Below are 27,595 nucleotides of genomic sequence, written 5' to 3'. Positions count from 1 at the left end.
CTGACGTAAGGAGAGCAAGACGTAAATGTGAGGACCGGCTGTTGTCGAGGTGTCATCGAGTGCAAATCTGCCTTAGGTAAAACGGCCTAACCTCAGTGAAGTCCTAGAGAGTGAACAACACTTTCGTCTACCTCAGAGCGTTGGCCGAACGCTATTTTCGACGTCGTGCGTGCCACTTTGATTTTGGCCGACTACGATTCGATACAGAATCCAGGAAACCTGAAAGACACCCTCACAGACACATTGAGAGTAGTGTTTGTCTGCGGAATAATTGGAGTGCAAGGGTCTGTGCAATTGATATGGCTGTATGTAGCGCAGTTCGTCAGCAGGGGGCGTAGCTCAGATGGTAGAGCGCTCGCTTAGCATGCGAGAGGTACTGGGATCGATACCCAGCGCCTCCAGAATTTTTAACACACCAACATGCGCACACTGCCATGCAAGTGGAATAATTCACAGCCAGAAAATGTGTCAAGGCAGATACGAGCGAACGATTAGCAGCCACAATTGGCAAGCGTGCTGTAATGCGCAGGAAGTACCCTCCTCCCACCACTACACTTAATTTAGAAACAGTACACGTGTTCCCATAAGATTCTCAAACGTATGTCGGAAAGATCAGCCTTGCGCCGAATTCACAAAAATCCCACTGCACATTCCAATTCTTTACGTGCAGTCGGCTGCTACTGGTGTTGCTAGTTGTGACTGCTGATGACAGATGCCGTAGCAATCAATTCATGGAGTGAGTTGTATGTTTTGCGATACTCTGTCTCTGACAAGCAAGCAGAGGTGACATAGGCGCGAATACGGGAAGCTTGCAGCCCCTCGCTGCCTGCAGACACCGAGCAGCCACACTAGGTGGGCGGCCTAAGCCGTAGGCGAAATGTGCTCACTCGCTTGGGCGCGACGTCAAGCTCTAAATAAGGCTGTCACTAGCGTGAGCGTTGCGTGAGCGTCGTGTAAAGTCGGAAAAGTCGTCTGCATGGGTGAGTGCCATGTTTGGGGAGCGTTTCGTAGTTTGCGCAGTGCAATGGAGACGCGGAAACTTGTTGTGGCCCAGTCTTTTGCAGTTGGACGACAAGAGTGGTACACAGTAGTAAAGTGCGAGGCAGTGAGTTGGCATGAACAGTCGAGTGCACAATGGGGCTTCAGATGTGCTTGTTACCTCAGGTGCTGTGTGATTGTCGACATGGAGTGAAAACAGAGCAACTTGTGACTGCCCCTTCAATTGAAGACGTTAAAAACGGACGGAATTTGCAGTCGTAATACCAGAGCATCGAAACTACTTGGAACTCTTGTGTATATGAACGCGTCCGCGCCTTTGTACTCTGTTCCCTTCAGCCCTGCAAACCAACCAACCATCGTGTCCGTGCACATAAGAGTAGTAAAGAATGGAGAACAGCGCAGTTTGGGTTGTGCTTGGGGGCGTAGCTCAGTTGGTAGAGCGTTCGCTTTGCATGTGAAAGGTCCCGGGTTCAAGCCCCGGCGCCTCCATGTTTTGTGGTCAGTTCGTGGCAAGTGTTGGTCGCGGCGAGCCTAAAGGCACGCAAGATGTTGCAAAGCCAGCGTCACAGACTCGTATACTGACGTAAGGAGAGCAAGACGTAAATGTGAGGACCGGCTGTTGTCGAGGTGTCATCGAGTGCAAATCTGCCTTAGGTAAAACGGCCTAACCTCAGTGAAGTCTAGAGAGTGAACAACACTTTCGTCTACCTCAGAGCGTTGGCCGAACGCTATTTTCGACGTCGTGCGTGCCACTTTGATTTTGGCCGACTACGATTCGATACAGAATCCAGGAAACCTGAAAGACACCCTCACAGACACATTGAGAGTAGTGTTTGTCTGCGGAATAATTGGAGTGCAAGGGTCTGTGCAATTGATATGGCTGTATGTAGCGCAGTTCGTCAGCAGGGGGCGTAGCTCAGATGGTAGAGCGCTCGCTTAGCATGCGAGAGGTACTGGGATCGATACCCAGCGCCTCCAGAATTTTTAACACACCAACATGCGCACACTGCCATGCAAGTGGAATAATTCACAGCCAGAAAAATGTGTCAAGGCAGATACGAGCGAACGATTAGCAGCCACAATTGGCAAGCGTGCTGTAATGCGCAGGAAGTACCCTCCTCCCACCACTACACTTAATTTAGAAACAGTACACGTGTTCCCATAAGATTCTCAAACGTATGTCGGAAAGATCAGCCTTGCGCCGAATTCACAAAAATCCCACTGCACATTCCAATTCTTACGTGCAGTCGCTGCCTGCTTCTGCTACTGTTGCTAGTTGTGACTGCTGATGACAGATGCCGTAGCAATCAATTCATGGAGTGAGTTGTATGTTTTGCGATACTCTGTCTCTGACAAGCAAGCAGAGGTGACATAGGCGCGAATACGGGAAGCTTGCAGCCCCTCGCTGCCTGCAGACACCGAGCAGCCACACTAGGTGGGCGGCCTAAGCCGTCGGCGAAATGTGCTCACTCGCTTGGGCGCGACGTCAAGCTCTAAATAAGGCTGTCACTAGCGTGAGCGTTGCGTGAGCGTCGTGTAAAGTCGGAAAAGTCGTCTGCATGGGTGAGTGCCATGTTTGGGGAGCGTTTCGTAGTTTGCGCAGTGCAATGGAGACGCGGAAACTTGTTGTGGCCCAGTCTTTTGCAGTTGGACGACAAGAGTGGTACACAGTAGTAAAGTGCGAGGCAGTGAGTTGGCATATGAACAGTCGAGTGCACAATGGGGCTTCAGATGTGCTTGTTACCTCAGGTGCTGTGTGATTGTCGACATGGAGTGAAAACAGAGCAACTTGTGACTGCCCCTTCAATTGAAGACGTTAAAAACGGACGGAATTTGCAGTCGTAATACCAGAGCATCGAAACTACTTGGAACTCTTGTGTATATGAACGCGTCCGCGCCTTTGTACTCTGTTCCCTTCAGCCCTGCAAACCAACCAACCATCGTGTCCGTGCACATAAGAGTAGTAAAGAATGGAGAACAGCGCAGTTTGGTTGTGCTTGGGGGCGTAGCTCAGTTGGTAGAGCGTTCGCTTTGCATGTGAAAGGTCCCGGGTTCAAGCCCCGGCGCCTCCATGTTTTGTGGTCAGTTCGTGGCAAGTGTTGGTCGCGGCGAGCCTAAAGGCACGCAAGATGTTGCAAAGCCAGCGTCACAGACTCGTATACTGACGTAAGGAGAGCAAGACGTAAATGTGAGGACCGGCTGTTGTCGAGGTGTCATCGAGTGCAAATCTGCCTTAGGTAAAACGGCCTAACCTCAGTGAAGTCTAGAGAGTGAACAACACTTTCGTCTACCTCAGAGCGTTGGCCGAACGCTATTTTCGACGTCGTGCGTGCCACTTTGATTTTGGCCGACTACGATTCGATACAGAATCCAGGAAACCTGAAAGACACCCTCACAGACACATTGAGAGTAGTGTTTGTCTGCGGAATAATTGGAGTGCAAGGGTCTGTGCAATTGATATGGCTGTATGTAGCGCAGTTCGTCAGCAGGGGGCGTAGCTCAGATGGTAGAGCGCTCGCTTAGCATGCGAGAGGTACTGGATCGATACCCAGCGCCTCCAGAATTTTTAACACACCAACATGCGCACACTGCCATGCAAGTGGAATAATTCACAGCCAGAAAATGTGTCAAGGCAGATACGAGCGAACGATTAGCAGCCACAATTGGCAAGCGTGCTGTAATGCGCAGGAAGTACCCTCCTCCCACCACTACACTTAATTTAGAAACAGTACACGTGTTCCCATAAGATTCTCAAACGTATGTCGGAAAGATCAGCCTTGCGCCGAATTCACAAAAATCCCACTGCACATTCCAATTCTTTACGTGCAGTCGGCTGCTACTGGTGTTGCTAGTTGTGACTGCTGATGACAGATGCCGTAGCAATCAATTCATGGAGTGAGTTGTATGTTTTGCGATACTCTGTCTCTGACAAGCAAGCAGAGGTGACATAGGCGCGAATACGGGAAGCTTGCAGCCCCTCGCTGCCTGCAGACACCGAGCAGCCACACTAGGTGGGCGGCCTAAGCCGTAGGCGAAATGTGCTCACTCGCTTGGGCGCGACGTCAAGCTCTAAATAAGGCTGTCACTAGCGTGAGCGTTGCGTGAGCGTCGTGTAAAGTCGGAAAAGTCGTCTGCATGGGTGAGTGCCATGTTTGGGGAGCGTTTCGTAGTTTGCGCAGTGCAATGGAGACGCGGAAACTTGTTGTGGCCCAGTCTTTTGCAGTTGGACGACAAGAGTGGTACACAGTAGTAAAGTGCGAGGCAGTGAGTTGGCATGAACAGTCGAGTGCACAATGGGGCTTCAGATGTGCTTGTTACCTCAGGTGCTGTGTGATTGTCGACATGGAGTGAAAACAGAGCAACTTGTGACTGCCCCTTCAATTGAAGACGTTAAAAACGGACGGAATTTGCAGTCGTAATACCAGAGCATCGAAACTACTTGGAACTCTTGTGTATATGAACGCGTCCGCGCCTTTGTACTCTGTTCCCTTCAGCCCTGCAAACCAACCAACCATCGTGTCCGTGCACATAAGAGTAGTAAAGAATGGAGAACAGCGCAGTTTGGTTGTGCTTGGGGGCGTAGCTCAGTTGGTAGAGCGTTCGCTTTGCATGTGAAAGGTCCCGGGTTCAAGCCCCGGCGCCTCCATGTTTTGTGGTCAGTTCGTGGCAAGTGTTGGTCGCGGCGAGCCTAAAGGCACGCAAGATGTTGCAAAGCCAGCGTCACAGACTCGTATACTGACGTAAGGAGAGCAAGACGTAAATGTGAGGACCGGCTGTTGTCGAGGTGTCATCGAGTGCAAATCTGCCTTAGGTAAAACGGCCTAACCTCAGTGAAGTCTAGAGAGTGAACAACACTTTCGTCTACCTCAGAGCGTTGGCCGAACGCTATTTTCGACGTCGTGCGTGCCACTTTGATTTTGGCCGACTACGATTCGATACAGAATCCAGGAAACCTGAAAGACACCCTCACAGACACATTGAGAGTAGTGTTTGTCTGCGGAATAATTGGAGTGCAAGGGTCTGTGCAATTGATATGGCTGTATGTAGCGCAGTTCGTCAGCAGGGGGCGTAGCTCAGATGGTAGAGCGCTCGCTTAGCATGCGAGAGGTACTGGGATCGATACCCAGCGCCTCCAGAATTTTTAACACACCAACATGCGCACACTGCCATGCAAGTGGAATAATTCACAGCCAGAAAATGTGTCAAGGCAGATACGAGCGAACGATTAGCAGCCACAATTGGCAAGCGTGCTGTAATGCGCAGGAAGTACCCTCCTCCCACCACTACACTTAATTTAGAAACAGTACACGTGTTCCCATAAGATTCTCAAACGTATGTCGGAAAGATCAGCCTTGCGCCGAATTCACAAAAATCCCACTGCACATTCCAATTCTTTACGTGCAGTCGGCTGCTACTGGTGTTGCTAGTTGTGACTGCTGATGACAGATGCCGTAGCAATCAATTCATGGAGTGAGTTGTATGTTTTGCGATACTCTGTCTCTGACAAGCAAGCAGAGGTGACATAGGCGCGAATACGGGAAGCTTGCAGCCCCTCGCTGCCTGCAGACACCGAGCAGCCACACTAGGTGGGCGGCCTAAGCCGTCGGCGAAATGTGCTCACTCGCTTGGGCGCGACGTCAAGCTCTAAATAAGGCTGTCACTAGCGTGAGCGTTGCGTGAGCGTCGTGTAAAGTCGGAAAAGTCGTCTGCATGGGTGAGTGCCATGTTTGGGGAGCGTTTCGTAGTTTGCGCAGTGCAATGGAGACGCGGAAACTTGTTGTGGCCCAGTCTTTTGCAGTTGGACGACAAGAGTGGTACACAGTAGTAAAGTGCGAGGCAGTGAGTTGGCATGAACAGTCGAGTGCACAATGGGGCTTCAGATGTGCTTGTTACCTCAGGTGCTGTGTGATTGTCGACATGGAGTGAAAACAGAGCAACTTGTGACTGCCCCTTCAATTGAAGACGTTAAAAACGGACGGAATTTGCAGTCGTAATACCAGAGCATCGAAACTACTTGGAACTCTTGTGTATATGAACGCGTCCGCGCCTTTGTACTCTGTTCCCTTCAGCCCTGCAAACCAACCAACCATCGTGTCCGTGCACATAAGAGTAGTAAAGAATGGAGAACAGCGCAGTTTGGTTGTGCTTGGGGGCGTAGCTCAGTTGGTAGAGCGTTCGCTTTGCATGTGAAAGGTCCCGGGTTCAAGCCCCGGCGCCTCCATGTTTTGTGGTCAGTTCGTGGCAAGTGTTGGTCGCGGCGAGCCTAAAGGCACGCAAGATGTTGCAAAGCCAGCGTCACAGACTCGTATACTGACGTAAGGAGAGCAAGACGTAAATGTGAGGACCGGCTGTTGTCGAGGTGTCATCGAGTGCAAATCTGCCTTAGGTAAAACGGCCTAACCTCAGTGAAGTCTAGAGAGTGAACAACACTTTCGTCTACCTCAGAGCGTTGGCCGAACGCTATTTTCGACGTCGTGCGTGCCACTTTGATTTTGGCCGACTACGATTCGATACAGAATCCAGGAAACCTGAAAGACACCCTCACAGACACATTGAGAGTAGTGTTTGTCTGCGGAATAATTGGAGTGCAAGGGTCTGTGCAATTGATATGGCTGTATGTAGCGCAGTTCGTCAGCAGGGGGCGTAGCTCAGATGGTAGAGCGCTCGCTTAGCATGCGAGAGGTACTGGGATCGATACCCAGCGCCTCCAGAATTTTTAACACACCAACATGCGCACACTGCCATGCAAGTGGAATAATTCACAGCCAGAAAATGTGTCAAGGCAGATACGAGCGAACGATTAGCAGCCACAATTGGCAAGCGTGCTGTAATGCGCAGGAAGTACCCTCCTCCCACCACTACACTTAATTTAGAAACAGTACACGTGTTCCCATAAGATTCTCAAACGTATGTCGGAAAGATCAGCCTTGCGCCGAATTCACAAAAATCCCACTGCACATTCCAATTCTTTACGTGCAGTCGGCTGCTACTGGTGTTGCTAGTTGTGACTGCTGATGACAGATGCCGTAGCAATCAATTCATGGAGTGAGTTGTATGTTTTGCGATACTCTGTCTCTGACAAGCAAGCAGAGGTGACATAGGCGCGAATACGGGAAGCTTGCAGCCCCTCGCTGCCTGCAGACACCGAGCAGCCACACTAGGTGGGCGGCCTAAGCCGTCGGCGAAATGTGCTCACTCGCTTGGGCGCGACGTCAAGCTCTAAATAAGGCTGTCACTAGCGTGAGCGTTGCGTGAGCGTCGTGTAAAGTCGGAAAAGTCGTCTGCATGGGTGAGTGCCATGTTTGGGGAGCGTTTCGTAGTTTGCGCAGTGCAATGGAGACGCGGAAACTTGTTGTGGCCCAGTCTTTTGCAGTTGGACGACAAGAGTGGTACACAGTAGTAAAGTGCGAGGCAGTGAGTTGGCATGAACAGTCGAGTGCACAATGGGGCTTCAGATGTGCTTGTTACCTCAGGTGCTGTGTGATTGTCGACATGGAGTGAAAACAGAGCAACTTGTGACTGCCCCTTCAATTGAAGACGTTAAAAACGGACGGAATTTGCAGTCGTAATACCAGAGCATCGAAACTACTTGGAACTCTTGTGTATATGAACGCGTCCGCGCCTTTGTACTCTGTTCCCTTCAGCCCTGCAAACCAACCAACCATCGTGTCCGTGCACATAAGAGTAGTAAAGAATGGAGAACAGCGCAGTTTGGTTGTGCTTGGGGGCGTAGCTCAGTTGGTAGAGCGTTCGCTTTGCATGTGAAAGGTCCCGGGTTCAAGCCCCGGCGCCTCCATGTTTTGTGGTCAGTTCGTGGCAAGTGTTGGTCGCGGCGAGCCTAAAGGCACGCAAGATGTTGCAAAGCCAGCGTCACAGACTCGTATACTGACGTAAGGAGAGCAAGACGTAAATGTGAGGACCGGCTGTTGTCGAGGTGTCATCGAGTGCAAATCTGCCTTAGGTAAAACGGCCTAACCTCAGTGAAGTCTAGAGAGTGAACAACACTTTCGTCTACCTCAGAGCGTTGGCCGAACGCTATTTTCGACGTCGTGCGTGCCACTTTGATTTTGGCCGACTACGATTCGATACAGAATCCAGGAAACCTGAAAGACACCCTCACAGACACATTGAGAGTAGTGTTTGTCTGCGGAATAATTGGAGTGCAAGGGTCTGTGCAATTGATATGGCTGTATGTAGCGCAGTTCGTCAGCAGGGGGCGTAGCTCAGATGGTAGAGCGCTCGCTTAGCATGCGAGAGGTACTGGGATCGATACCCAGCGCCTCCAGAATTTTTAACACACCAACATGCGCACACTGCCATGCAAGTGGAATAATTCACAGCCAGAAAATGTGTCAAGGCAGATACGAGCGAACGATTAGCAGCCACAATTGGCAAGCGTGCTGTAATGCGCAGGAAGTACCCTCCTCCCACCACTACACTTAATTTAGAAACAGTACACGTGTTCCCATAAGATTCTCAAACGTATGTCGGAAAGATCAGCCTTGCGCCGAATTCACAAAAATCCCACTGCACATTCCAATTCTTTACGTGCAGTCGGCTGCTACTGGTGTTGCTAGTTGTGACTGCTGATGACAGATGCCGTAGCAATCAATTCATGGAGTGAGTTGTATGTTTTGCGATACTCTGTCTCTGACAAGCAAGCAGAGGTGACATAGGCGCGAATACGGGAAGCTTGCAGCCCCTCGCTGCCTGCAGACACCGAGCAGCCACACTAGGTGGGCGGCCTAAGCCGTAGGCGAAATGTGCTCACTCGCTTGGGCGCGACGTCAAGCTCTAAATAAGGCTGTCACTAGCGTGAGCGTCGTGTAAAGTCGGAAAAGTCGTCTGCATGGGTGAGTGCCATGTTTGGGGAGCGTTTCGTAGTTTGCGCAGTGCAATGGAGACGCGGAAACTTGTTGTGGCCCAGTCTTTTGCAGTTGGACGACAAGAGTGGTACACAGTAGTAAAGTGCGAGGCAGTGAGTTGGCATGAACAGTCGAGTGCACAATGGGGCTTCAGATGTGCTTGTTACCTCAGGTGCTGTGTGATTGTCGACATGGAGTGAAAACAGAGCAACTTGTGACTGCCCCTTCAATTTAAGACGTTAAAAACGGACGGAATTTGCAGTCGTAATACCAGAGCATCGAAACTACTTGGAACTCTTGTGTATATGAACGCGTCCGCGCCTTTGTACTCTGTTCCCTTCAGCCCTGCAAACCAACCAACCATCGTGTCCGTGCACATAAGAGTAGTAAAGAATGGAGAACAGCGCAGTTTGGTTGTGCTTGGGGGCGTAGCTCAGTTGGTAGAGCGTTCGCTTTGCATGTGAAAGGTCCCAGGTTCAAGCCCCGGCGCCTCCATGTTTTGTGGTCAGTTCGTGGCAAGTGTTGGTCGCGGCGAGCCTAAAGGCACGCAAGATGTTGCAAAGCCAGCGTCACAGACTCGTATACTGACGTAAGGAGAGCAAGACGTAAATGTGAGGACCGGCTGTTGTCGAGGTGTCATCGAGTGCAAATCTGCCTTAGGTAAAACGGCCTAACCTCAGTGAAGTCTAGAGAGTGAACAACACTTTCGTCTACCTCAGAGCGTTGGCCGAACGCTATTTTCGACGTCGTGCGTGCCACTTTGATTTTGGCCGACTACGATTCGATACAGAATCCAGGAAACCTGAAAGACACCCTCACAGACACATTGAGAGTAGTGTTTGTCTGCGGAATAATTGGAGTGCAAGGGTCTGTGCAATTGATATGGCTGTATGTAGCGCAGTTCGTCAGCAGGGGGCGTAGCTCAGATGGTAGAGCGCTCGCTTAGCATGCGAGAGGTACTGGGATCGATACCCAGCGCCTCCAGAATTTTTAACACACCAACATGCGCACACTGCCATGCAAGTGGAATAATTCACAGCCAGAAAATGTGTCAAGGCAGATACGAGCGAACGATTAGCAGCCACAATTGGCAAGCGTGCTGTAATGCGTAGGAAGTACCCTCCTCCCACCACTACACTTAATTTAGAAACAGTACACGTGTTCCCATAAGATTCTCAAACGTATGTCGGAAAGATCAGCCTTGCGCCGAATTCACAAAAATCCCACTGCACATTCCAATTCTTTACGTGCAGTCGGCTGCTACTGGTGTTGCTAGTTGTGACTGCTGATGACAGATGCCGTAGCAATCAATTCATGGAGTGAGTTGTATGTTTTGCGATACTCTGTCTCTGACAAGCAAGCAGAGGTGACATAGGCGCGAATACGGGAAGCTTGCAGCCCCTCGCTGCCTGCAGACACCGAGCAGCCACACTAGGTGGGCGGCCTAAGCCGTCGGCGAAATGTGCTCACTCGCTTGGGCGCGACGTCAAGCTCTAAATAAGGCTGTCACTAGCGTGAGCGTTGCGTGAGCGTCGTGTAAAGTCGGAAAAGTCGTCTGCATGGGTGAGTGCCATGTTTGGGGAGCGTTTCGTAGTTTGCGCAGTGCAATGGAGACGCGGAAACTTGTTGTGGCCCAGTCTTTTGCAGTTGGACGACAAGAGTGGTACACAGTAGTAAAGTGCGAGGCAGTGAGTTGGCATGAACAGTCGAGTGCACAATGGGGCTTCAGATGTGCTTGTTACCTCAGGTGCTGTGTGATTGTCGACATGGAGTGAAAACAGAGCAACTTGTGACTGCCCCTTCAATTTAAGACGTTAAAAACGGACGGAATTTGCAGTCGTAATACCAGAGCATCGAAACTACTTGGAACTCTTGTGTATATGAACGCGTCCGCGCCTTTGTACTCTGTTCCCTTCAGCCCTGCAAACCAACCAACCATCGTGTCCGTGCACATAAGAGTAGTAAAGAATGGAGAACAGCGCAGTTTGGTTGTGCTTGGGGGCGTAGCTCAGTTGGTAGAGCGTTCGCTTTGCATGTGAAAGGTCCCGGGTTCAAGCCCCGGCGCCTCCATGTTTTGTGGTCAGTTCGTGGCAAGTGTTGGTCGCGGCGAGCCTAAAGGCACGCAAGATGTTGCAAAGCCAGCGTCACAGACTCGTATACTGACGTAAGGAGAGCAAGACGTAAATGTGAGGACCGGCTGTTGTCGAGGTGTCATCGAGTGCAAATCTGCCTTAGGTAAAACGGCCTAACCTCAGTGAAGTCTAGAGAGTGAACAACACTTTCGTCTACCTCAGAGCGTTGGCCGAACGCTATTTTCGACGTCGTGCGTGCCACTTTGATTTTGGCCGACTACGATTCGATACAGAATCCAGGAAACCTGAAAGACACCCTCACAGACACATTGAGAGTAGTGTTTGTCTGCGGAATAATTGGAGTGCAAGGGTCTGTGCAATTGATATGGCTGTATGTAGCGCAGTTCGTCAGCAGGGGGCGTAGCTCAGATGGTAGAGCGCTCGCTTAGCATGCGAGAGGTACTGGGATCGATACCCAGCGCCTCCAGAATTTTTAACACACCAACATGCGCACACTGCCATGCAAGTGGAATAATTCACAGCCAGAAAATGTGTCAAGGCAGATACGAGCGAACGATTAGCAGCCACAATTGGCAAGCGTGCTGTAATGCGCAGGAAGTACCCTCCTCCCACCACTACACTTAATTTAGAAACAGTACACGTGTTCCCATAAGATTCTCAAACGTATGTCGGAAAGATCAGCCTTGCGCCGAATTCACAAAAATCCCACTGCACATTCCAATTCTTTACGTGCAGTCGGCTGCTACTGGTGTTGCTAGTTGTGACTGCTGATGACAGATGCCGTAGCAATCAATTCATGGAGTGAGTTGTATGTTTTGCGATACTCTGTCTCTGACAAGCAAGCAGAGGTGACATAGGCGCGAATACGGGAAGCTTGCAGCCCCTCGCTGCCTGCAGACACCGAGCAGCCACACTAGGTGGGCGGCCTAAGCCGTCGGCGAAATGTGCTCACTCGCTTGGGCGCGACGTCAAGCTCTAAATAAGGCTGTCACTAGCGTGAGCGTTGCGTGAGCGTCGTGTAAAGTCGGAAAAGTCGTCTGCATGGGTGAGTGCCATGTTTGGGGAGCGTTTCGTAGTTTGCGCAGTGCAATGGAGACGCGGAAACTTGTTGTGGCCCAGTCTTTTGCAGTTGGACGACAAGAGTGGTACACAGTAGTAAAGTGCGAGGCAGTGAGTTGGCATGAACAGTCGAGTGCACAATGGGGCTTCAGATGTGCTTGTTACCTCAGGTGCTGTGTGATTGTCGACATGGAGTGAAAACAGAGCAACTTGTGACTGCCCCTTCAATTTAAGACGTTAAAAACGGACGGAATTTGCAGTCGTAATACCAGAGCATCGAAACTACTTGGAACTCTTGTGTATATGAACGCGTCCGCGCCTTTGTACTCTGTTCCCTTCAGCCCTGCAAACCAACCAACCATCGTGTCCGTGCACATAAGAGTAGTAAAGAATGGAGAACAGCGCAGTTTGGTTGTGCTTGGGGGCGTAGCTCAGTTGGTAGAGCGTTCGCTTTGCATGTGAAAGGTCCCAGGTTCAAGCCCCGGCGCCTCCATGTTTTGTGGTCAGTTCGTGGCAAGTGTTGGTCGCGGCGAGCCTAAAGGCACGCAAGATGTTGCAAAGCCGGCGTCACAGACTCGTATACTGACGTAAGGAGAGCAAGACGTAAATGTGAGGACCGGCTGTTGTCGAGGTGTCATCGAGTGCAAATCTGCCTTAGGTAAAACGGCCTAACCTCAGTGAAGTCTAGAGAGTGAACAACACTTTCGTCTACCTCAGAGCGTTGGCCGAACGCTATTTTCGACGTCGTGCGTGCCACTTTGATTTTGGCCGACTACGATTCGATACAGAATCCAGGAAACCTGAAAGACACCCTCACAGACACATTGAGAGTAGTGTTTGTCTGCGGAATAATTGGAGTGCAAGGGTCTGTGCAATTGATATGGCTGTATGTAGCGCAGTTCGTCAGCAGGGGGCGTAGCTCAGATGGTAGAGCGCTCGCTTAGCATGCGAGAGGTACTGGGATCGATACCCAGCGCCTCCAGAATTTTTAACACACCAACATGCGCACACTGCCATGCAAGTGGAATAATTCACAGCCAGAAAATGTGTCAAGGCAGATACGAGCGAACGATTAGCAGCCACAATTGGCAAGCGTGCTGTAATGCGTAGGAAGTACCCTCCTCCCACCACTACACTTAATTTAGAAACAGTACACGTGTTCCCATAAGATTCTCAAACGTATGTCGGAAAGATCAGCCTTGCGCCGAATTCACAAAAATCCCACTGCACATTCCAATTCTTTACGTGCAGTCGGCTGCTACTGGTGTTGCTAGTTGTGACTGCTGATGACAGATGCCGTAGCAATCAATTCATGGAGTGAGTTGTATGTTTTGCGATACTCTGTCTCTGACAAGCAAGCAGAGGTGACATAGGCGCGAATACGGGAAGCTTGCAGCCCCTCGCTGCCTGCAGACACCGAGCAGCCACACTAGGTGGGCGGCCTAAGCCGTCGGCGAAATGTGCTCACTCGCTTGGGCGCGACGTCAAGCTCTAAATAAGGCTGTCACTAGCGTGAGCGTTGCGTGAGCGTCGTGTAAAGTCGGAAAAGTCGTCTGCATGGGTGAGTGCCATGTTTGGGGAGCGTTTCGTAGTTTGCGCAGTGCAATGGAGACGCGGAAACTTGTTGTGGCCCAGTCTTTTGCAGTTGGACGACAAGAGTGGTACACAGTAGTAAAGTGCGAGGCAGTGAGTTGGCATGAACAGTCGAGTGCACAATGGGGCTTCAGATGTGCTTGTTACCTCAGGTGCTGTGTGATTGTCGACATGGAGTGAAAACAGAGCAACTTGTGACTGCCCCTTCAATTTAAGACGTTAAAAACGGACGGAATTTGCAGTCGTAATACCAGAGCATCGAAACTACTTGGAACTCTTGTGTATATGAACGCGTCCGCGCCTTTGTACTCTGTTCCCTTCAGCCCTGCAAACCAACCAACCATCGTGTCCGTGCACATAAGAGTAGTAAAGAATGGAGAACAGCGCAGTTTGGTTGTGCTTGGGGGCGTAGCTCAGTTGGTAGAGCGTTCGCTTTGCATGTGAAAGGTCCCGGGTTCAAGCCCCGGCGCCTCCATGTTTTGTGGTCAGTTCGTGGCAAGTGTTGGTCGCGGCGAGCCTAAAGGCACGCAAGATGTTGCAAAGCCAGCGTCACAGACTCGTATACTGACGTAAGGAGAGCAAGACGTAAATGTGAGGACCGGCTGTTGTCGAGGTGTCATCGAGTGCAAATCTGCCTTAGGTAAAACGGCCTAACCTCAGTGAAGTCTAGAGAGTGAACAACACTTTCGTCTACCTCAGAGCGTTGGCCGAACGCTATTTTCGACGTCGTGCGTGCCACTTTGATTTTGGCCGACTACGATTCGATACAGAATCCAGGAAACCTGAAAGACACCCTCACAGACACATTGAGAGTAGTGTTTGTCTGCGGAATAATTGGAGTGCAAGGGTCTGTGCAATTGATATGGCTGTATGTAGCGCAGTTCGTCAGCAGGGGGCGTAGCTCAGATGGTAGAGCGCTCGCTTAGCATGCGAGAGGTACTGGGATCGATACCCAGCGCCTCCAGAATTTTTAACACACCAACATGCGCACACTGCCATGCAAGTGGAATAATTCACAGCCAGAAAATGTGTCAAGGCAGATACGAGCGAACGATTAGCAGCCACAATTGGCAAGCGTGCTGTAATGCGTAGGAAGTACCCTCCTCCCACCACTACACTTAATTTAGAAACAGTACACGTGTTCCCATAAGATTCTCAAACGTATGTCGGAAAGATCAGCCTTGCGCCGAATTCACAAAAATCCCACTGCACATTCCAATTCTTTACGTGCAGTCGGCTGCTACTGGTGTTGCTAGTTGTGACTGCTGATGACAGATGCCGTAGCAATCAATTCATGGAGTGAGTTGTATGTTTTGCGATACTCTGTCTCTGACAAGCAAGCAGAGGTGACATAGGCGCGAATACGGGAAGCTTGCAGCCCCTCGCTGCCTGCAGACACCGAGCAGCCACACTAGGTGGGCGGCCTAAGCCGTCGGCGAAATGTGCTCACTCGCTTGGGCGCGACGTCAAGCTCTAAATAAGGCTGTCACTAGCGTGAGCGTTGCGTGAGCGTCGTGTAAAGTCGGAAAAGTCGTCTGCATGGGTGAGTGCCATGTTTGGGGAGCGTTTCGTAGTTTGCGCAGTGCAATGGAGACGCGGAAACTTGTTGTGGCCCAGTCTTTTGCAGTTGGACGACAAGAGTGGTACACAGTAGTAAAGTGCGAGGCAGTGAGTTGGCATGAACAGTCGAGTGCACAATGGGGCTTCAGATGTGCTTGTTACCTCAGGTGCTGTGTGATTGTCGACATGGAGTGAAAACAGAGCAACTTGTGACTGCCCCTTCAATTTAAGACGTTAAAAACGGACGGAATTTGCAGTCGTAATACCAGAGCATCGAAACTACTTGGAACTCTTGTGTATATGAACGCGTCCGCGCCTTTGTACTCTGTTCCCTTCAGCCCTGCAAACCAACCAACCATCGTGTCCGTGCACATAAGAGTAGTAAAGAATGGAGAACAGCGCAGTTTGGTTGTGCTTGGGGGCGTAGCTCAGTTGGTAGAGCGTTCGCTTTGCATGTGAAAGGTCCCGGGTTCAAGCCCCGGCGCCTCCATGTTTTGTGGTCAGTTCGTGGCAAGTGTTGGTCGCGGCGAGCCTAAAGGCACGCAAGATGTTGCAAAGCCAGCGTCACAGACTCGTATACTGACGTAAGGAGAGCAAGACGTAAATGTGAGGACCGGCTGTTGTCGAGGTGTCATCGAGTGCAAATCTGCCTTAGGTAAAACGGCCTAACCTCAGTGAAGTCTAGAGAGTGAACAACACTTTCGTCTACCTCAGAGCGTTGGCCGAACGCTATTTTCGACGTCGTGCGTGCCACTTTGATTTTGGCCGACTACGATTCGATACAGAATCCAGGAAACCTGAAAGACACCCTCACAGACACATTGAGAGTAGTGTTTGTCTGCGGAATAATTGGAGTGCAAGGGTCTGTGCAATTGATATGGCTGTATGTAGCGCAGTTCGTCAGCAGGGGGCGTAGCTCAGATGGTAGAGCGCTCGCTTAGCATGCGAGAGGTACTGGGATCGATACCCAGCGCCTCCAGAATTTTTAACACACCAACATGCGCACACTGCCATGCAAGTGGAATAATTCACAGCCAGAAAATGTGTCAAGGCAGATACGAGCGAACGATTAGCAGCCACAATTGGCAAGCGTGCTGTAATGCGCAGGAAGTACCCTCCTCCCACCACTACACTTAATTTAGAAACAGTACACGTGTTCCCATAAGATTCTCAAACGTATGTCGGAAAGATCAGCCTTGCGCCGAATTCACAAAAATCCCACTGCACATTCCAATTCTTTACGTGCAGTCGGCTGCTACTGGTGTTGCTAGTTGTGACTGCTGATGACAGATGCCGTAGCAATCAATTCATGGAGTGAGTTGTATGTTTTGCGATACTCTGTCTCTGACAAGCAAGCAGAGGTGACATAGGCGCGAATACGGGAAGCTTGCAGCCCCTCGCTGCCTGCAGACACCGAGCAGCCACACTAGGTGGGCGGCCTAAGCCGTCGGCGAAATGTGCTCACTCGCTTGGGCGCGACGTCAAGCTCTAAATAAGGCTGTCACTAGCGTGAGCGTTGCGTGAGCGTCGTGTAAAGTCGGAAAAGTCGTCTGCATGGGTGAGTGCCATGTTTGGGGAGCGTTTCGTAGTTTGCGCAGTGCAATGGAGACGCGGAAACTTGTTGTGGCCCAGTCTTTTGCAGTTGGACGACAAGAGTGGTACACAGTAGTAAAGTGCGAGGCAGTGAGTTGGCATGAACAGTCGAGTGCACAATGGGGCTTCAGATGTGCTTGTTACCTCAGGTGCTGTGTGATTGTCGACATGGAGTGAAAACAGAGCAACTTGTGACTGCCCCTTCAATTTAAGACGTTAAAAACGGACGGAATTTGCAGTCGTAATACCAGAGCATCGAAACTACTTGGAACTCTTGTGTATATGAACGCGTCCGCGCCTTTGTACTCTGTTCCCTTCAGCCCTGCAAACCAACCAACCATCGTGTCCGTGCACATAAGAGTAGTAAAGAATGGAGAACAGCGCAGTTTGGTTGTGCTTGGGGGCGTAGCTCAGTTGGTAGAGCGTTCGCTTTGCATGTGAAAGGTCCCAGGTTCAAGCCCCGGCGCCTCCATGTTTTGTGGTCAGTTCGTGGCAAGTGTTGGTCGCGGCGAGCCTAAAGGCACGCAAGATGTTGCAAAGCCAGCGTCACAGACTCGTATACTGACGTAAGGAGAGCAAGACGTAAATGTGAGGACCGGCTGTTGTCGAGGTGTCATCGAGTGCAAATCTGCCTTAGGTAAAACGGCCTAACCTCAGTGAAGTCTAGAGAGTGAACAACACTTTCGTCTACCTCAGAGCGTTGGCCGAACGCTATTTTCGACGTCGTGCGTGCCACTTTGATTTTGGCCGACTACGATTCGATACAGAATCCAGGAAACCTGAAAGACACCCTCACAGACACATTGAGAGTAGTGTTTGTCTGCGGAATAATTGGAGTGCAAGGGTCTGTGCAATTGATATGGCTGTATGTAGCGCAGTTCGTCAGCAGGGGGCGTAGCTCAGATGGTAGAGCGCTCGCTTAGCATGCGAGAGGTACTGGGATCGATACCCAGCGCCTCCAGAATTTTTAACACACCAACATGCGCACACTGCCATGCAAGTGGAATAATTCACAGCCAGAAAATGTGTCAAGGCAGATACGAGCGAACGATTAGCAGCCACAATTGGCAAGCGTGCTGTAATGCGTAGGAAGTACCCTCCTCCCACCACTACACTTAATTTAGAAACAGTACACGTGTTCCCATAAGATTCTCAAACGTATGTCGGAAAGATCAGCCTTGCGCCGAATTCACAAAAATCCCACTGCACATTCCAATTCTTTACGTGCAGTCGGCTGCTACTGGTGTTGCTAGTTGTGACTGCTGATGACAGATGCCGTAGCAATCAATTCATGGAGTGAGTTGTATGTTTTGCGATACTCTGTCTCTGACAAGCAAGCAGAGGTGACATAGGCGCGAATACGGGAAGCTTGCAGCCCCTCGCTGCCTGCAGACACCGAGCAGCCACACTAGGTGGGCGGCCTAAGCCGTCGGCGAAATGTGCTCACTCGCTTGGGCGCGACGTCAAGCTCTAAATAAGGCTGTCACTAGCGTGAGCGTTGCGTGAGCGTCGTGTAAAGTCGGAAAAGTCGTCTGCATGGGTGAGTGCCATGTTTGGGGAGCGTTTCGTAGTTTGCGCAGTGCAATGGAGACGCGGAAACTTGTTGTGGCCCAGTCTTTTGCAGTTGGACGACAAGAGTGGTACACAGTAGTAAAGTGCGAGGCAGTGAGTTGGCATGAACAGTCGAGTGCACAATGGGGCTTCAGATGTGCTTGTTACCTCAGGTGCTGTGTGATTGTCGACATGGAGTGAAAACAGAGCAACTTGTGACTGCCCCTTCAATTTAAGACGTTAAAAACGGACGGAATTTGCAGTCGTAATACCAGAGCATCGAAACTACTTGGAACTCTTGTGTATATGAACGCGTCCGCGCCTTTGTACTCTGTTCCCTTCAGCCCTGCAAACCAACCAACCATCGTGTCCGTGCACATAAGAGTAGTAAAGAATGGAGAACAGCGCAGTTTGGTTGTGCTTGGGGGCGTAGCTCAGTTGGTAGAGCGTTCGCTTTGCATGTGAAAGGTCCCGGGTTCAAGCCCCGGCGCCTCCATGTTTTGTGGTCAGTTCGTGGCAAGTGTTGGTCGCGGCGAGCCTAAAGGCACGCAAGATGTTGCAAAGCCAGCGTCACAGACTCGTATACTGACGTAAGGAGAGCAAGACGTAAATGTGAGGACCGGCTGTTGTCGAGGTGTCATCGAGTGCAAATCTGCCTTAGGTAAAACGGCCTAACCTCAGTGAAGTCTAGAGAGTGAACAACACTTTCGTCTACCTCAGAGCGTTGGCCGAACGCTATTTTCGACGTCGTGCGTGCCACTTTGATTTTGGCCGACTACGATTCGATACAGAATCCAGGAAACCTGAAAGACACCCTCACAGACACATTGAGAGTAGTGTTTGTCTGCGGAATAATTGGAGTGCAAGGGTCTGTGCAATTGATATGGCTGTATGTAGCGCAGTTCGTCAGCAGGGGGCGTAGCTCAGATGGTAGAGCGCTCGCTTAGCATGCGAGAGGTACTGGGATCGATACCCAGCGCCTCCAGAATTTTTAACACACCAACATGCGCACACTGCCATGCAAGTGGAATAATTCACAGCCAGAAAATGTGTCAAGGCAGATACGAGCGAACGATTAGCAGCCACAATTGGCAAGCGTGCTGTAATGCGCAGGAAGTACCCTCCTCCCACCACTACACTTAATTTAGAAACAGTACACGTGTTCCCATAAGATTCTCAAACGTATGTCGGAAAGATCAGCCTTGCGCCGAATTCACAAAAATCCCACTGCACATTCCAATTCTTTACGTGCAGTCGGCTGCTACTGGTGTTGCTAGTTGTGACTGCTGATGACAGATGCCGTAGCAATCAATTCATGGAGTGAGTTGTATGTTTTGCGATACTCTGTCTCTGACAAGCAAGCAGAGGTGACATAGGCGCGAATACGGGAAGCTTGCAGCCCCTCGCTGCCTGCAGACACCGAGCAGCCACACTAGGTGGGCGGCCTAAGCCGTAGGCGAAATGTGCTCACTCGCTTGGGCGCGACGTCAAGCTCTAAATAAGGCTGTCACTAGCGTGAGCGTCGTGTAAAGTCGGAAAAGTCGTCTGCATGGGTGAGTGCCATGTTTGGGGAGCGTTTCGTAGTTTGCGCAGTGCAATGGAGACGCGGAAACTTGTTGTGGCCCAGTCTTTTGCAGTTGGACGACAAGAGTGGTACACAGTAGTAAAGTGCGAGGCAGTGAGTTGGCATGAACAGTCGAGTGCACAATGGGGCTTCAGATGTGCTTGTTACCTCAGGTGCTGTGTGATTGTCGACATGGAGTGAAAACAGAGCAACTTGTGACTGCCCCTTCAATTTAAGACGTTAAAAACGGACGGAATTTGCAGTCGTAATACCAGAGCATCGAAACTACTTGGAACTCTTGTGTATATGAACGCGTCCGCGCCTTTGTACTCTGTTCCCTTCAGCCCTGCAAACCAACCAACCATCGTGTCCGTGCACATAAGAGTAGTAAAGAATGGAGAACAGCGCAGTTTGGTTGTGCTTGGGGGCGTAGCTCAGTTGGTAGAGCGTTCGCTTTGCATGTGAAAGGTCCCAGGTTCAAGCCCCGGCGCCTCCATGTTTTGTGGTCAGTTCGTGGCAAGTGTTGGTCGCGGCGAGCCTAAAGGCACGCAAGATGTTGCAAAGCCAGCGTCACAGACTCGTATACTGACGTAAGGAGAGCAAGACGTAAATGTGAGGACCGGCTGTTGTCGAGGTGTCATCGAGTGCAAATCTGCCTTAGGTAAAACGGCCTAACCTCAGTGAAGTCTAGAGAGTGAACAACACTTTCGTCTACCTCAGAGCGTTGGCCGAACGCTATTTTCGACGTCGTGCGTGCCACTTTGATTTTGGCCGACTACGATTCGATACAGAATCCAGGAAACCTGAAAGACACCCTCACAGACACATTGAGAGTAGTGTTTGTCTGCGGAATAATTGGAGTGCAAGGGTCTGTGCAATTGATATGGCTGTATGTAGCGCAGTTCGTCAGCAGGGGGCGTAGCTCAGATGGTAGAGCGCTCGCTTAGCATGCGAGAGGTACTGGGATCGATACCCAGCGCCTCCAGAATTTTTAACACACCAACATGCGCACACTGCCATGCAAGTGGAATAATTCACAGCCAGAAAATGTGTCAAGGCAGATACGAGCGAACGATTAGCAGCCACAATTGGCAAGCGTGCTGTAATGCGTAGGAAGTACCCTCCTCCCACCACTACACTTAATTTAGAAACAGTACACGTGTTCCCATAAGATTCTCAAACGTATGTCGGAAAGATCAGCCTTGCGCCGAATTCACAAAAATCCCACTGCACATTCCAATTCTTTACGTGCAGTCGGCTGCTACTGGTGTTGCTAGTTGTGACTGCTGATGACAGATGCCGTAGCAATCAATTCATGGAGTGAGTTGTATGTTTTGCGATACTCTGTCTCTGACAAGCAAGCAGAGGTGACATAGGCGCGAATACGGGAAGCTTGCAGCCCCTCGCTGCCTGCAGACACCGAGCAGCCACACTAGGTGGGCGGCCTAAGCCGTCGGCGAAATGTGCTCACTCGCTTGGGCGCGACGTCAAGCTCTAAATAAGGCTGTCACTAGCGTGAGCGTTGCGTGAGCGTCGTGTAAAGTCGGAAAAGTCGTCTGCATGGGTGAGTGCCATGTTTGGGGAGCGTTTCGTAGTTTGCGCAGTGCAATGGAGACGCGGAAACTTGTTGTGGCCCAGTCTTTTGCAGTTGGACGACAAGAGTGGTACACAGTAGTAAAGTGCGAGGCAGTGAGTTGGCATGAACAGTCGAGTGCACAATGGGGCTTCAGATGTGCTTGTTACCTCAGGTGCTGTGTGATTGTCGACATGGAGTGAAAACAGAGCAACTTGTGACTGCCCCTTCAATTTAAGACGTTAAAAACGGACGGAATTTGCAGTCGTAATACCAGAGCATCGAAACTACTTGGAACTCTTGTGTATATGAACGCGTCCGCGCCTTTGTACTCTGTTCCCTTCAGCCCTGCAAACCAACCAACCATCGTGTCCGTGCACATAAGAGTAGTAAAGAATGGAGAACAGCGCAGTTTGGTTGTGCTTGGGGGCGTAGCTCAGTTGGTAGAGCGTTCGCTTTGCATGTGAAAGGTCCCAGGTTCAAGCCCCGGCGCCTCCATGTTTTGTGGTCAGTTCGTGGCAAGTGTTGGTCGCGGCGAGCCTAAAGGCACGCAAGATGTTGCAAAGCCAGCGTCACAGACTCGTATACTGACGTAAGGAGAGCAAGACGTAAATGTGAGGACCGGCTGTTGTCGAGGTGTCATCGAGTGCAAATCTGCCTTAGGTAAAACGGCCTAACCTCAGTGAAGTCTAGAGAGTGAACAACACTTTCGTCTACCTCAGAGCGTTGGCCGAACGCTATTTTCGACGTCGTGCGTGCCACTTTGATTTTGGCCGACTACGATTCGATACAGAATCCAGGAAACCTGAAAGACACCCTCACAGACACATTGAGAGTAGTGTTTGTCTGCGGAATAATTGGAGTGCAAGGGTCTGTGCAATTGATATGGCTGTATGTAGCGCAGTTCGTCAGCAGGGAGCGTAGCTCAGATGGTAGAGCGCTCGCTTAGCATGCGAGAGGTACTGGGATCGATACCCAGCGCCTCCAGAATTTTTAACACACCAACATGCGCACACTGCCATGCAAGTGGAATAATTCACAGCCAGAAAATGTGTCAAGGCAGATACGAGCGAACGATTAGCAGCCACAATTGGCAAGCGTGCTGTAATGCGCAGGAAGTACCCTCCTCCCACCACTACACTTAATTTAGAAACAGTACACGTGTTCCCATAAGATTCTCAAACGTATGTCGGAAAGATCAGCCTTGCGCCGAATTCACAAAAATCCCACTGCACATTCCAATTCTTTACGTGCAGTCGGCTGCTACTGGTGTTGCTAGTTGTGACTGCTGATGACAGATGCCGTAGCAATCAATTCATGGAGTGAGTTGTATGTTTTGCGATACTCTGTCTCTGACAAGCAAGCAGAGGTGACATAGGCGCGAATACGGGAAGCTTGCAGCCCCTCGCTGCCTGCAGACACCGAGCAGCCACACTAGGTGGGCGGCCTAAGCCGTCGGCGAAATGTGCTCACTCGCTTGGGCGCGACGTCAAGCTCTAAATAAGGCTGTCACTAGCGTGAGCGTTGCGTGAGCGTCGTGTAAAGTCGGAAAAGTCGTCTGCATGGGTGAGTGCCATGTTTGGGGAGCGTTTCGTAGTTTGCGCAGTGCAATGGAGACGCGGAAACTTGTTGTGGCCCAGTCTTTTGCAGTTGGACGACAAGAGTGGTACACAGTAGTAAAGTGCGAGGCAGTGAGTTGGCATGAACAGTCGAGTGCACAATGGGGCTTCAGATGTGCTTGTTACCTCAGGTGCTGTGTGATTGTCGACATGGAGTGAAAACAGAGCAACTTGTGACTGCCCCTTCAATTTAAGACGTTAAAAACGGACGGAATTTGCAGTCGTAATACCAGAGCATCGAAACTACTTGGAACTCTTGTGTATATGAACGCGTCCGCGCCTTTGTACTCTGTTCCCTTCAGCCCTGCAAACCAACCAACCATCGTGTCCGTGCACATAAGAGTAGTAAAGAATGGAGAACAGCGCAGTTTGGTTGTGCTTGGGGGCGTAGCTCAGTTGGTAGAGCGTTCGCTTTGCATGTGAAAGGTCCCGGGTTCAAGCCCCGGCGCCTCCATGTTTTGTGGTCAGTTCGTGGCAAGTGTTGGTCGCGGCGAGCCTAAAGGCACGCAAGATGTTGCAAAGCCAGCGTCACAGACTCGTATACTGACGTAAGGAGAGCAAGACGTAAATGTGAGGACCGGCTGTTGTCGAGGTGTCATCGAGTGCAAATCTGCCTTAGGTAAAACGGCCTAACCTCAGTGAAGTCTAGAGAGTGAACAACACTTTCGTCTACCTCAGAGCGTTGGCCGAACGCTATTTTCGACGTCGTGCGTGCCACTTTGATTTTGGCCGACTACGATTCGATACAGAATCCAGGAAACCTGAAAGACACCCTCACAGACACATTGAGAGTAGTGTTTGTCTGCGGAATAATTGGAGTGCAAGGGTCTGTGCAATTGATATGGCTGTATGTAGCGCAGTTCGTCAGCAGGGGGCGTAGCTCAGATGGTAGAGCGCTCGCTTAGCATGCGAGAGGTACTGGGATCGATACCCAGCGCCTCCAGAATTTTTAACACACCAACATGCGCACACTGCCATGCAAGTGGAATAATTCACAGCCAGAAAATGTGTCAAGGCAGATACGAGCGAACGATTAGCAGCCACAATTGGCAAGCGTGCTGTAATGCGCAGGAAGTACCCTCCTCCCACCACTACACTTAATTTAGAAACAGTACACGTGTTCCCATAAGATTCTCAAACGTATGTCGGAAAGATCAGCCTTGCGCCGAATTCACAAAAATCCCACTGCACATTCCAATTCTTTACGTGCAGTCGGCTGCTACTGGTGTTGCTAGTTGTGACTGCTGATGACAGATGCCGTAGCAATCAATTCATGGAGTGAGTTGTATGTTTTGCGATACTCTGTCTCTGACAAGCAAGCAGAGGTGACATAGGCGCGAATACGGGAAGCTTGCAGCCCCTCGCTGCCTGCAGACACCGAGCAGCCACACTAGGTGGGCGGCCTAAGCCGTCGGCGAAATGTGCTCACTCGCTTGGGCGCGACGTCAAGCTCTAAATAAGGCTGTCACTAGCGTGAGCGTTGCGTGAGCGTCGTGTAAAGTCGGAAAAGTCGTCTGCATGGGTGAGTGCCATGTTTGGGGAGCGTTTCGTAGTTTGCGCAGTGCAATGGAGACGCGGAAACTTGTTGTGGCCCAGTCTTTTGCAGTTGGACGACAAGAGTGGTACACAGTAGTAAAGTGCGAGGCAGTGAGTTGGCATGAACAGTCGAGTGCACAATGGGGCTTCAGATGTGCTTGTTACCTCAGGTGCTGTGTGATTGTCGACATGGAGTGAAAACAGAGCAACTTGTGACTGCCCCTTCAATTTAAGACGTTAAAAACGGACGGAATTTGCAGTCGTAATACCAGAGCATCGAAACTACTTGGAACTCTTGTGTATATGAACGCGTCCGCGCCTTTGTACTCTGTTCCCTTCAGCCCTGCAAACCAACCAACCATCGTGTCCGTGCACATAAGAGTAGTAAAGAATGGAGAACAGCGCAGTTTGGTTGTGCTTGGGGGCGTAGCTCAGTTGGTAGAGCGTTCGCTTTGCATGTGAAAGGTCCCGGGTTCAAGCCCCGGCGCCTCCATGTTTTGTGGTCAGTTCGTGGCAAGTGTTGGTCGCGGCGAGCCTAAAGGCACGCAAGATGTTGCAAAGCCAGCGTCACAGACTCGTATACTGACGTAAGGAGAGCAAGACGTAAATGTGAGGACCGGCTGTTGTCGAGGTGTCATCGAGTGCAAATCTGCCTTAGGTAAAACGGCCTAACCTCAGTGAAGTCTAGAGAGTGAACAACACTTTCGTCTACCTCAGAGCGTTGGCCGAACGCTATTTTCGACGTCGTGCGTGCCACTTTGATTTTGGCCGACTACGATTCGATACAGAATCCAGGAAACCTGAAAGACACCCTCACAGACACATTGAGAGTAGTGTTTGTCTGCGGAATAATTGGAGTGCAAGGGTCTGTGCAATTGATATGGCTGTATGTAGCGCAGTTCGTCAGCAGGGGGCGTAGCTCAGATGGTAGAGCGCTCGCTTAGCATGCGAGAGGTACTGGGATCGATACCCAGCGCCTCCAGAATTTTTAACACACCAACATGCGCACACTGCCATGCAAGTGGAATAATTCACAGCCAGAAAATGTGTCAAGGCAGATACGAGCGAACGATTAGCAGCCACAATTGGCAAGCGTGCTGTAATGCGCAGGAAGTACCCTCCTCCCACCACTACACTTAATTTAGAAACAGTACACGTGTTCCCATAAGATTCTCAAACGTATGTCGGAAAGATCAGCCTTGCGCCGAATTCACAAAAATCCCACTGCACATTCCAATTCTTTACGTGCAGTCGGCTGCTACTGGTGTTGCTAGTTGTGACTGCTGATGACAGATGCCGTAGCAATCAATTCATGGAGTGAGTTGTATGTTTTGCGATACTCTGTCTCTGACAAGCAAGCAGAGGTGACATAGGCGCGAATACGGGAAGCTTGCAGCCCCTCGCTGCCTGCAGACACCGAGCAGCCCACACTAGGTGGGCGGCCTAAGCCGTCGGCGAAATGTGCTCACTCGCTTGGGCGCGACGTCAAGCTCTAAATAAGGCTGTCACTAGCGTGAGCGTTGCGTGAGCGTCGTGTAAAGTCGGGAAAAGTCGTCTGCATGGGTGAGTGCCATGTTTGGGGAGCGTTTCGTAGTTTGCGCAGTGCAATGGAGACGCGGAAACTTGTTGTGGCCCAGTCTTTTGCAGTTGGACGACAAGAGTGGTACACAGTAGTAAAGTGCGAGGCAGTGAGTTGGCATGAACAGTCGAGTGCACAATGGGGCTTCAGATGTGCTTGTTACCTCAGGTGCTGTGTGATTGTCGACATGGAGTGAAAACAGAGCAACTTGTGACTGCCCCTTCAATTTAAGACGTTAAAAACGGACGGAATTTGCAGTCGTAATACCAGAGCATCGAAACTACTTGGAACTCTTGTGTATATGAACGCGTCCGCGCCTTTGTACTCTGTTCCCTTCAGCCCTGCAAACCAACCAACCATCGTGTCCGTGCACATAAGAGTAGTAAAGAATGGAGAACAGCGCAGTTTGGTTGTGCTTGGGGGCGTAGCTCAGTTGGTAGAGCGTTCGCTTTGCATGTGAAAGGTCCCGGGTTCAAGCCCCGGCGCCTCCATGTTTTGTGGTCAGTTCGTGGCAAGTGTTGGTCGCGGCGAGCCTAAAGGCACGCAAGATGTTGCAAAGCCAGCGTCACAGACTCGTATACTGACGTAAGGAGAGCAAGACGTAAATGTGAGGACCGGCTGTTGTCGAGGTGTCATCGAGTGCAAATCTGCCTTAGGTAAAACGGCCTAACCTCAGTGAAGTCTAGAGAGTGAACAACACTTTCGTCTACCTCAGAGCGTTGGCCGAACGCTATTTTCGACGTCGTGCGTGCCACTTTGATTTTGGCCGACTACGATTCGATACAGAATCCAGGAAACCTGAAAGACACCCTCACAGACACATTGAGAGTAGTGTTTGTCTGCGGAATAATTGGAGTGCAAGGGTCTGTGCAATTGATATGGCTGTATGTAGCGCAGTTCGTCAGCAGGGGGCGTAGCTCAGATGGTAGAGCGCTCGCTTAGCATGCGAGAGGTACTGGGATCGATACCCAGCGCCTCCAGAATTTTTAACACACCAACATGCGCACACTGCCATGCAAGTGGAATAATTCACAGCCAGAAAATGTGTCAAGGCAGATACGAGCGAACGATTAGCAGCCACAATTGGCAAGCGTGCTGTAATGCGCAGGAAGTACCCTCCTCCCACCACTACACTTAATTTAGAAACAGTACACGTGTTCCCATAAGATTCTCAAACGTATGTCGGAAAGATCAGCCTTGCGCCGAATTCACAAAAATCCCACTGCACATTCCAATTCTTTACGTGCAGTCGGCTGCTACTGGTGTTGCTAGTTGTGACTGCTGATGACAGATGCCGTAGCAATCAATTCATGGAGTGAGTTGTATGTTTTGCGATACTCTGTCTCTGACAAGCAAGCAGAGGTGACATAGGCGCGAATACGGGAAGCTTGCAGCCCCCTCGCTGCCTGCA

At 50.7% G+C, this 27,595-nt stretch overlaps 34 non-coding genes across 34 annotated transcripts; all 34 read left to right on the top strand.

Moving 5' to 3' along the window:
- The first annotated feature begins 328 nt into the window (after nucleotides 1-328).
- On the top strand, nucleotides 329-401 carry Trnaa-agc (transfer RNA alanine (anticodon AGC)). The gene has a single exon. It is a non-coding gene; the product is annotated as a tRNA-Ala (tRNA).
- Nucleotides 402-1,415: 1,014 nt separating this feature from the next.
- Trnaa-ugc (transfer RNA alanine (anticodon UGC)) lies at nucleotides 1,416-1,488 on the top strand. Its single transcript has one exon. It is a non-coding gene; the product is annotated as a tRNA-Ala (tRNA).
- A 416-nt stretch (nucleotides 1,489-1,904) lies between these two features.
- On the top strand, nucleotides 1,905-1,977 carry Trnaa-agc (transfer RNA alanine (anticodon AGC)). Its single transcript has one exon. It is a non-coding gene; the product is annotated as a tRNA-Ala (tRNA).
- A 1,021-nt stretch (nucleotides 1,978-2,998) lies between these two features.
- Nucleotides 2,999-3,071, top strand: Trnaa-ugc (transfer RNA alanine (anticodon UGC)). Its single transcript has one exon. It is a non-coding gene; the product is annotated as a tRNA-Ala (tRNA).
- Nucleotides 3,072-4,572: 1,501 nt separating this feature from the next.
- On the top strand, nucleotides 4,573-4,645 carry Trnaa-ugc (transfer RNA alanine (anticodon UGC)). The gene has a single exon. It is a non-coding gene; the product is annotated as a tRNA-Ala (tRNA).
- A 416-nt stretch (nucleotides 4,646-5,061) lies between these two features.
- Trnaa-agc (transfer RNA alanine (anticodon AGC)) lies at nucleotides 5,062-5,134 on the top strand. Its single transcript has one exon. It is a non-coding gene; the product is annotated as a tRNA-Ala (tRNA).
- A 1,013-nt stretch (nucleotides 5,135-6,147) lies between these two features.
- Trnaa-ugc (transfer RNA alanine (anticodon UGC)) lies at nucleotides 6,148-6,220 on the top strand. The gene has a single exon. It is a non-coding gene; the product is annotated as a tRNA-Ala (tRNA).
- A 416-nt stretch (nucleotides 6,221-6,636) lies between these two features.
- Nucleotides 6,637-6,709, top strand: Trnaa-agc (transfer RNA alanine (anticodon AGC)). The gene has a single exon. It is a non-coding gene; the product is annotated as a tRNA-Ala (tRNA).
- Nucleotides 6,710-7,722: 1,013 nt separating this feature from the next.
- Nucleotides 7,723-7,795, top strand: Trnaa-ugc (transfer RNA alanine (anticodon UGC)). The gene has a single exon. It is a non-coding gene; the product is annotated as a tRNA-Ala (tRNA).
- A 416-nt stretch (nucleotides 7,796-8,211) lies between these two features.
- Nucleotides 8,212-8,284, top strand: Trnaa-agc (transfer RNA alanine (anticodon AGC)). The gene has a single exon. It is a non-coding gene; the product is annotated as a tRNA-Ala (tRNA).
- Nucleotides 8,285-9,286: 1,002 nt separating this feature from the next.
- Trnaa-ugc (transfer RNA alanine (anticodon UGC)) lies at nucleotides 9,287-9,359 on the top strand. Its single transcript has one exon. It is a non-coding gene; the product is annotated as a tRNA-Ala (tRNA).
- A 416-nt stretch (nucleotides 9,360-9,775) lies between these two features.
- Nucleotides 9,776-9,848, top strand: Trnaa-agc (transfer RNA alanine (anticodon AGC)). The gene has a single exon. It is a non-coding gene; the product is annotated as a tRNA-Ala (tRNA).
- A 1,013-nt stretch (nucleotides 9,849-10,861) lies between these two features.
- Trnaa-ugc (transfer RNA alanine (anticodon UGC)) lies at nucleotides 10,862-10,934 on the top strand. The gene has a single exon. It is a non-coding gene; the product is annotated as a tRNA-Ala (tRNA).
- Nucleotides 10,935-11,350: 416 nt separating this feature from the next.
- Trnaa-agc (transfer RNA alanine (anticodon AGC)) lies at nucleotides 11,351-11,423 on the top strand. The gene has a single exon. It is a non-coding gene; the product is annotated as a tRNA-Ala (tRNA).
- A 1,013-nt stretch (nucleotides 11,424-12,436) lies between these two features.
- On the top strand, nucleotides 12,437-12,509 carry Trnaa-ugc (transfer RNA alanine (anticodon UGC)). The gene has a single exon. It is a non-coding gene; the product is annotated as a tRNA-Ala (tRNA).
- Nucleotides 12,510-12,925: 416 nt separating this feature from the next.
- On the top strand, nucleotides 12,926-12,998 carry Trnaa-agc (transfer RNA alanine (anticodon AGC)). The gene has a single exon. It is a non-coding gene; the product is annotated as a tRNA-Ala (tRNA).
- Nucleotides 12,999-14,011: 1,013 nt separating this feature from the next.
- On the top strand, nucleotides 14,012-14,084 carry Trnaa-ugc (transfer RNA alanine (anticodon UGC)). Its single transcript has one exon. It is a non-coding gene; the product is annotated as a tRNA-Ala (tRNA).
- A 416-nt stretch (nucleotides 14,085-14,500) lies between these two features.
- On the top strand, nucleotides 14,501-14,573 carry Trnaa-agc (transfer RNA alanine (anticodon AGC)). Its single transcript has one exon. It is a non-coding gene; the product is annotated as a tRNA-Ala (tRNA).
- A 1,013-nt stretch (nucleotides 14,574-15,586) lies between these two features.
- On the top strand, nucleotides 15,587-15,659 carry Trnaa-ugc (transfer RNA alanine (anticodon UGC)). Its single transcript has one exon. It is a non-coding gene; the product is annotated as a tRNA-Ala (tRNA).
- A 416-nt stretch (nucleotides 15,660-16,075) lies between these two features.
- Trnaa-agc (transfer RNA alanine (anticodon AGC)) lies at nucleotides 16,076-16,148 on the top strand. The gene has a single exon. It is a non-coding gene; the product is annotated as a tRNA-Ala (tRNA).
- A 1,013-nt stretch (nucleotides 16,149-17,161) lies between these two features.
- Trnaa-ugc (transfer RNA alanine (anticodon UGC)) lies at nucleotides 17,162-17,234 on the top strand. Its single transcript has one exon. It is a non-coding gene; the product is annotated as a tRNA-Ala (tRNA).
- Nucleotides 17,235-17,650: 416 nt separating this feature from the next.
- On the top strand, nucleotides 17,651-17,723 carry Trnaa-agc (transfer RNA alanine (anticodon AGC)). The gene has a single exon. It is a non-coding gene; the product is annotated as a tRNA-Ala (tRNA).
- Nucleotides 17,724-18,736: 1,013 nt separating this feature from the next.
- On the top strand, nucleotides 18,737-18,809 carry Trnaa-ugc (transfer RNA alanine (anticodon UGC)). The gene has a single exon. It is a non-coding gene; the product is annotated as a tRNA-Ala (tRNA).
- Nucleotides 18,810-19,225: 416 nt separating this feature from the next.
- On the top strand, nucleotides 19,226-19,298 carry Trnaa-agc (transfer RNA alanine (anticodon AGC)). Its single transcript has one exon. It is a non-coding gene; the product is annotated as a tRNA-Ala (tRNA).
- Nucleotides 19,299-20,300: 1,002 nt separating this feature from the next.
- On the top strand, nucleotides 20,301-20,373 carry Trnaa-ugc (transfer RNA alanine (anticodon UGC)). The gene has a single exon. It is a non-coding gene; the product is annotated as a tRNA-Ala (tRNA).
- A 416-nt stretch (nucleotides 20,374-20,789) lies between these two features.
- Trnaa-agc (transfer RNA alanine (anticodon AGC)) lies at nucleotides 20,790-20,862 on the top strand. The gene has a single exon. It is a non-coding gene; the product is annotated as a tRNA-Ala (tRNA).
- A 1,013-nt stretch (nucleotides 20,863-21,875) lies between these two features.
- Nucleotides 21,876-21,948, top strand: Trnaa-ugc (transfer RNA alanine (anticodon UGC)). The gene has a single exon. It is a non-coding gene; the product is annotated as a tRNA-Ala (tRNA).
- Nucleotides 21,949-22,364: 416 nt separating this feature from the next.
- On the top strand, nucleotides 22,365-22,437 carry Trnaa-agc (transfer RNA alanine (anticodon AGC)). The gene has a single exon. It is a non-coding gene; the product is annotated as a tRNA-Ala (tRNA).
- Nucleotides 22,438-23,450: 1,013 nt separating this feature from the next.
- On the top strand, nucleotides 23,451-23,523 carry Trnaa-ugc (transfer RNA alanine (anticodon UGC)). The gene has a single exon. It is a non-coding gene; the product is annotated as a tRNA-Ala (tRNA).
- A 416-nt stretch (nucleotides 23,524-23,939) lies between these two features.
- On the top strand, nucleotides 23,940-24,012 carry Trnaa-agc (transfer RNA alanine (anticodon AGC)). The gene has a single exon. It is a non-coding gene; the product is annotated as a tRNA-Ala (tRNA).
- A 1,013-nt stretch (nucleotides 24,013-25,025) lies between these two features.
- Nucleotides 25,026-25,098, top strand: Trnaa-ugc (transfer RNA alanine (anticodon UGC)). Its single transcript has one exon. It is a non-coding gene; the product is annotated as a tRNA-Ala (tRNA).
- A 416-nt stretch (nucleotides 25,099-25,514) lies between these two features.
- Nucleotides 25,515-25,587, top strand: Trnaa-agc (transfer RNA alanine (anticodon AGC)). The gene has a single exon. It is a non-coding gene; the product is annotated as a tRNA-Ala (tRNA).
- Nucleotides 25,588-26,602: 1,015 nt separating this feature from the next.
- Trnaa-ugc (transfer RNA alanine (anticodon UGC)) lies at nucleotides 26,603-26,675 on the top strand. The gene has a single exon. It is a non-coding gene; the product is annotated as a tRNA-Ala (tRNA).
- Nucleotides 26,676-27,091: 416 nt separating this feature from the next.
- On the top strand, nucleotides 27,092-27,164 carry Trnaa-agc (transfer RNA alanine (anticodon AGC)). Its single transcript has one exon. It is a non-coding gene; the product is annotated as a tRNA-Ala (tRNA).
- Nucleotides 27,165-27,595: the final 431 nt, after the last annotated feature.

Source organism: Schistocerca serialis, unplaced genomic scaffold (genome assembly GCF_023864345.2).
Source record: "Schistocerca serialis cubense isolate TAMUIC-IGC-003099 unplaced genomic scaffold, iqSchSeri2.2 HiC_scaffold_290, whole genome shotgun sequence".
NCBI lineage: Eukaryota > Metazoa > Arthropoda > Insecta > Orthoptera > Acrididae > Schistocerca > Schistocerca serialis.
This window is presented reverse-complemented; position numbering and strand designations above follow the sequence as displayed.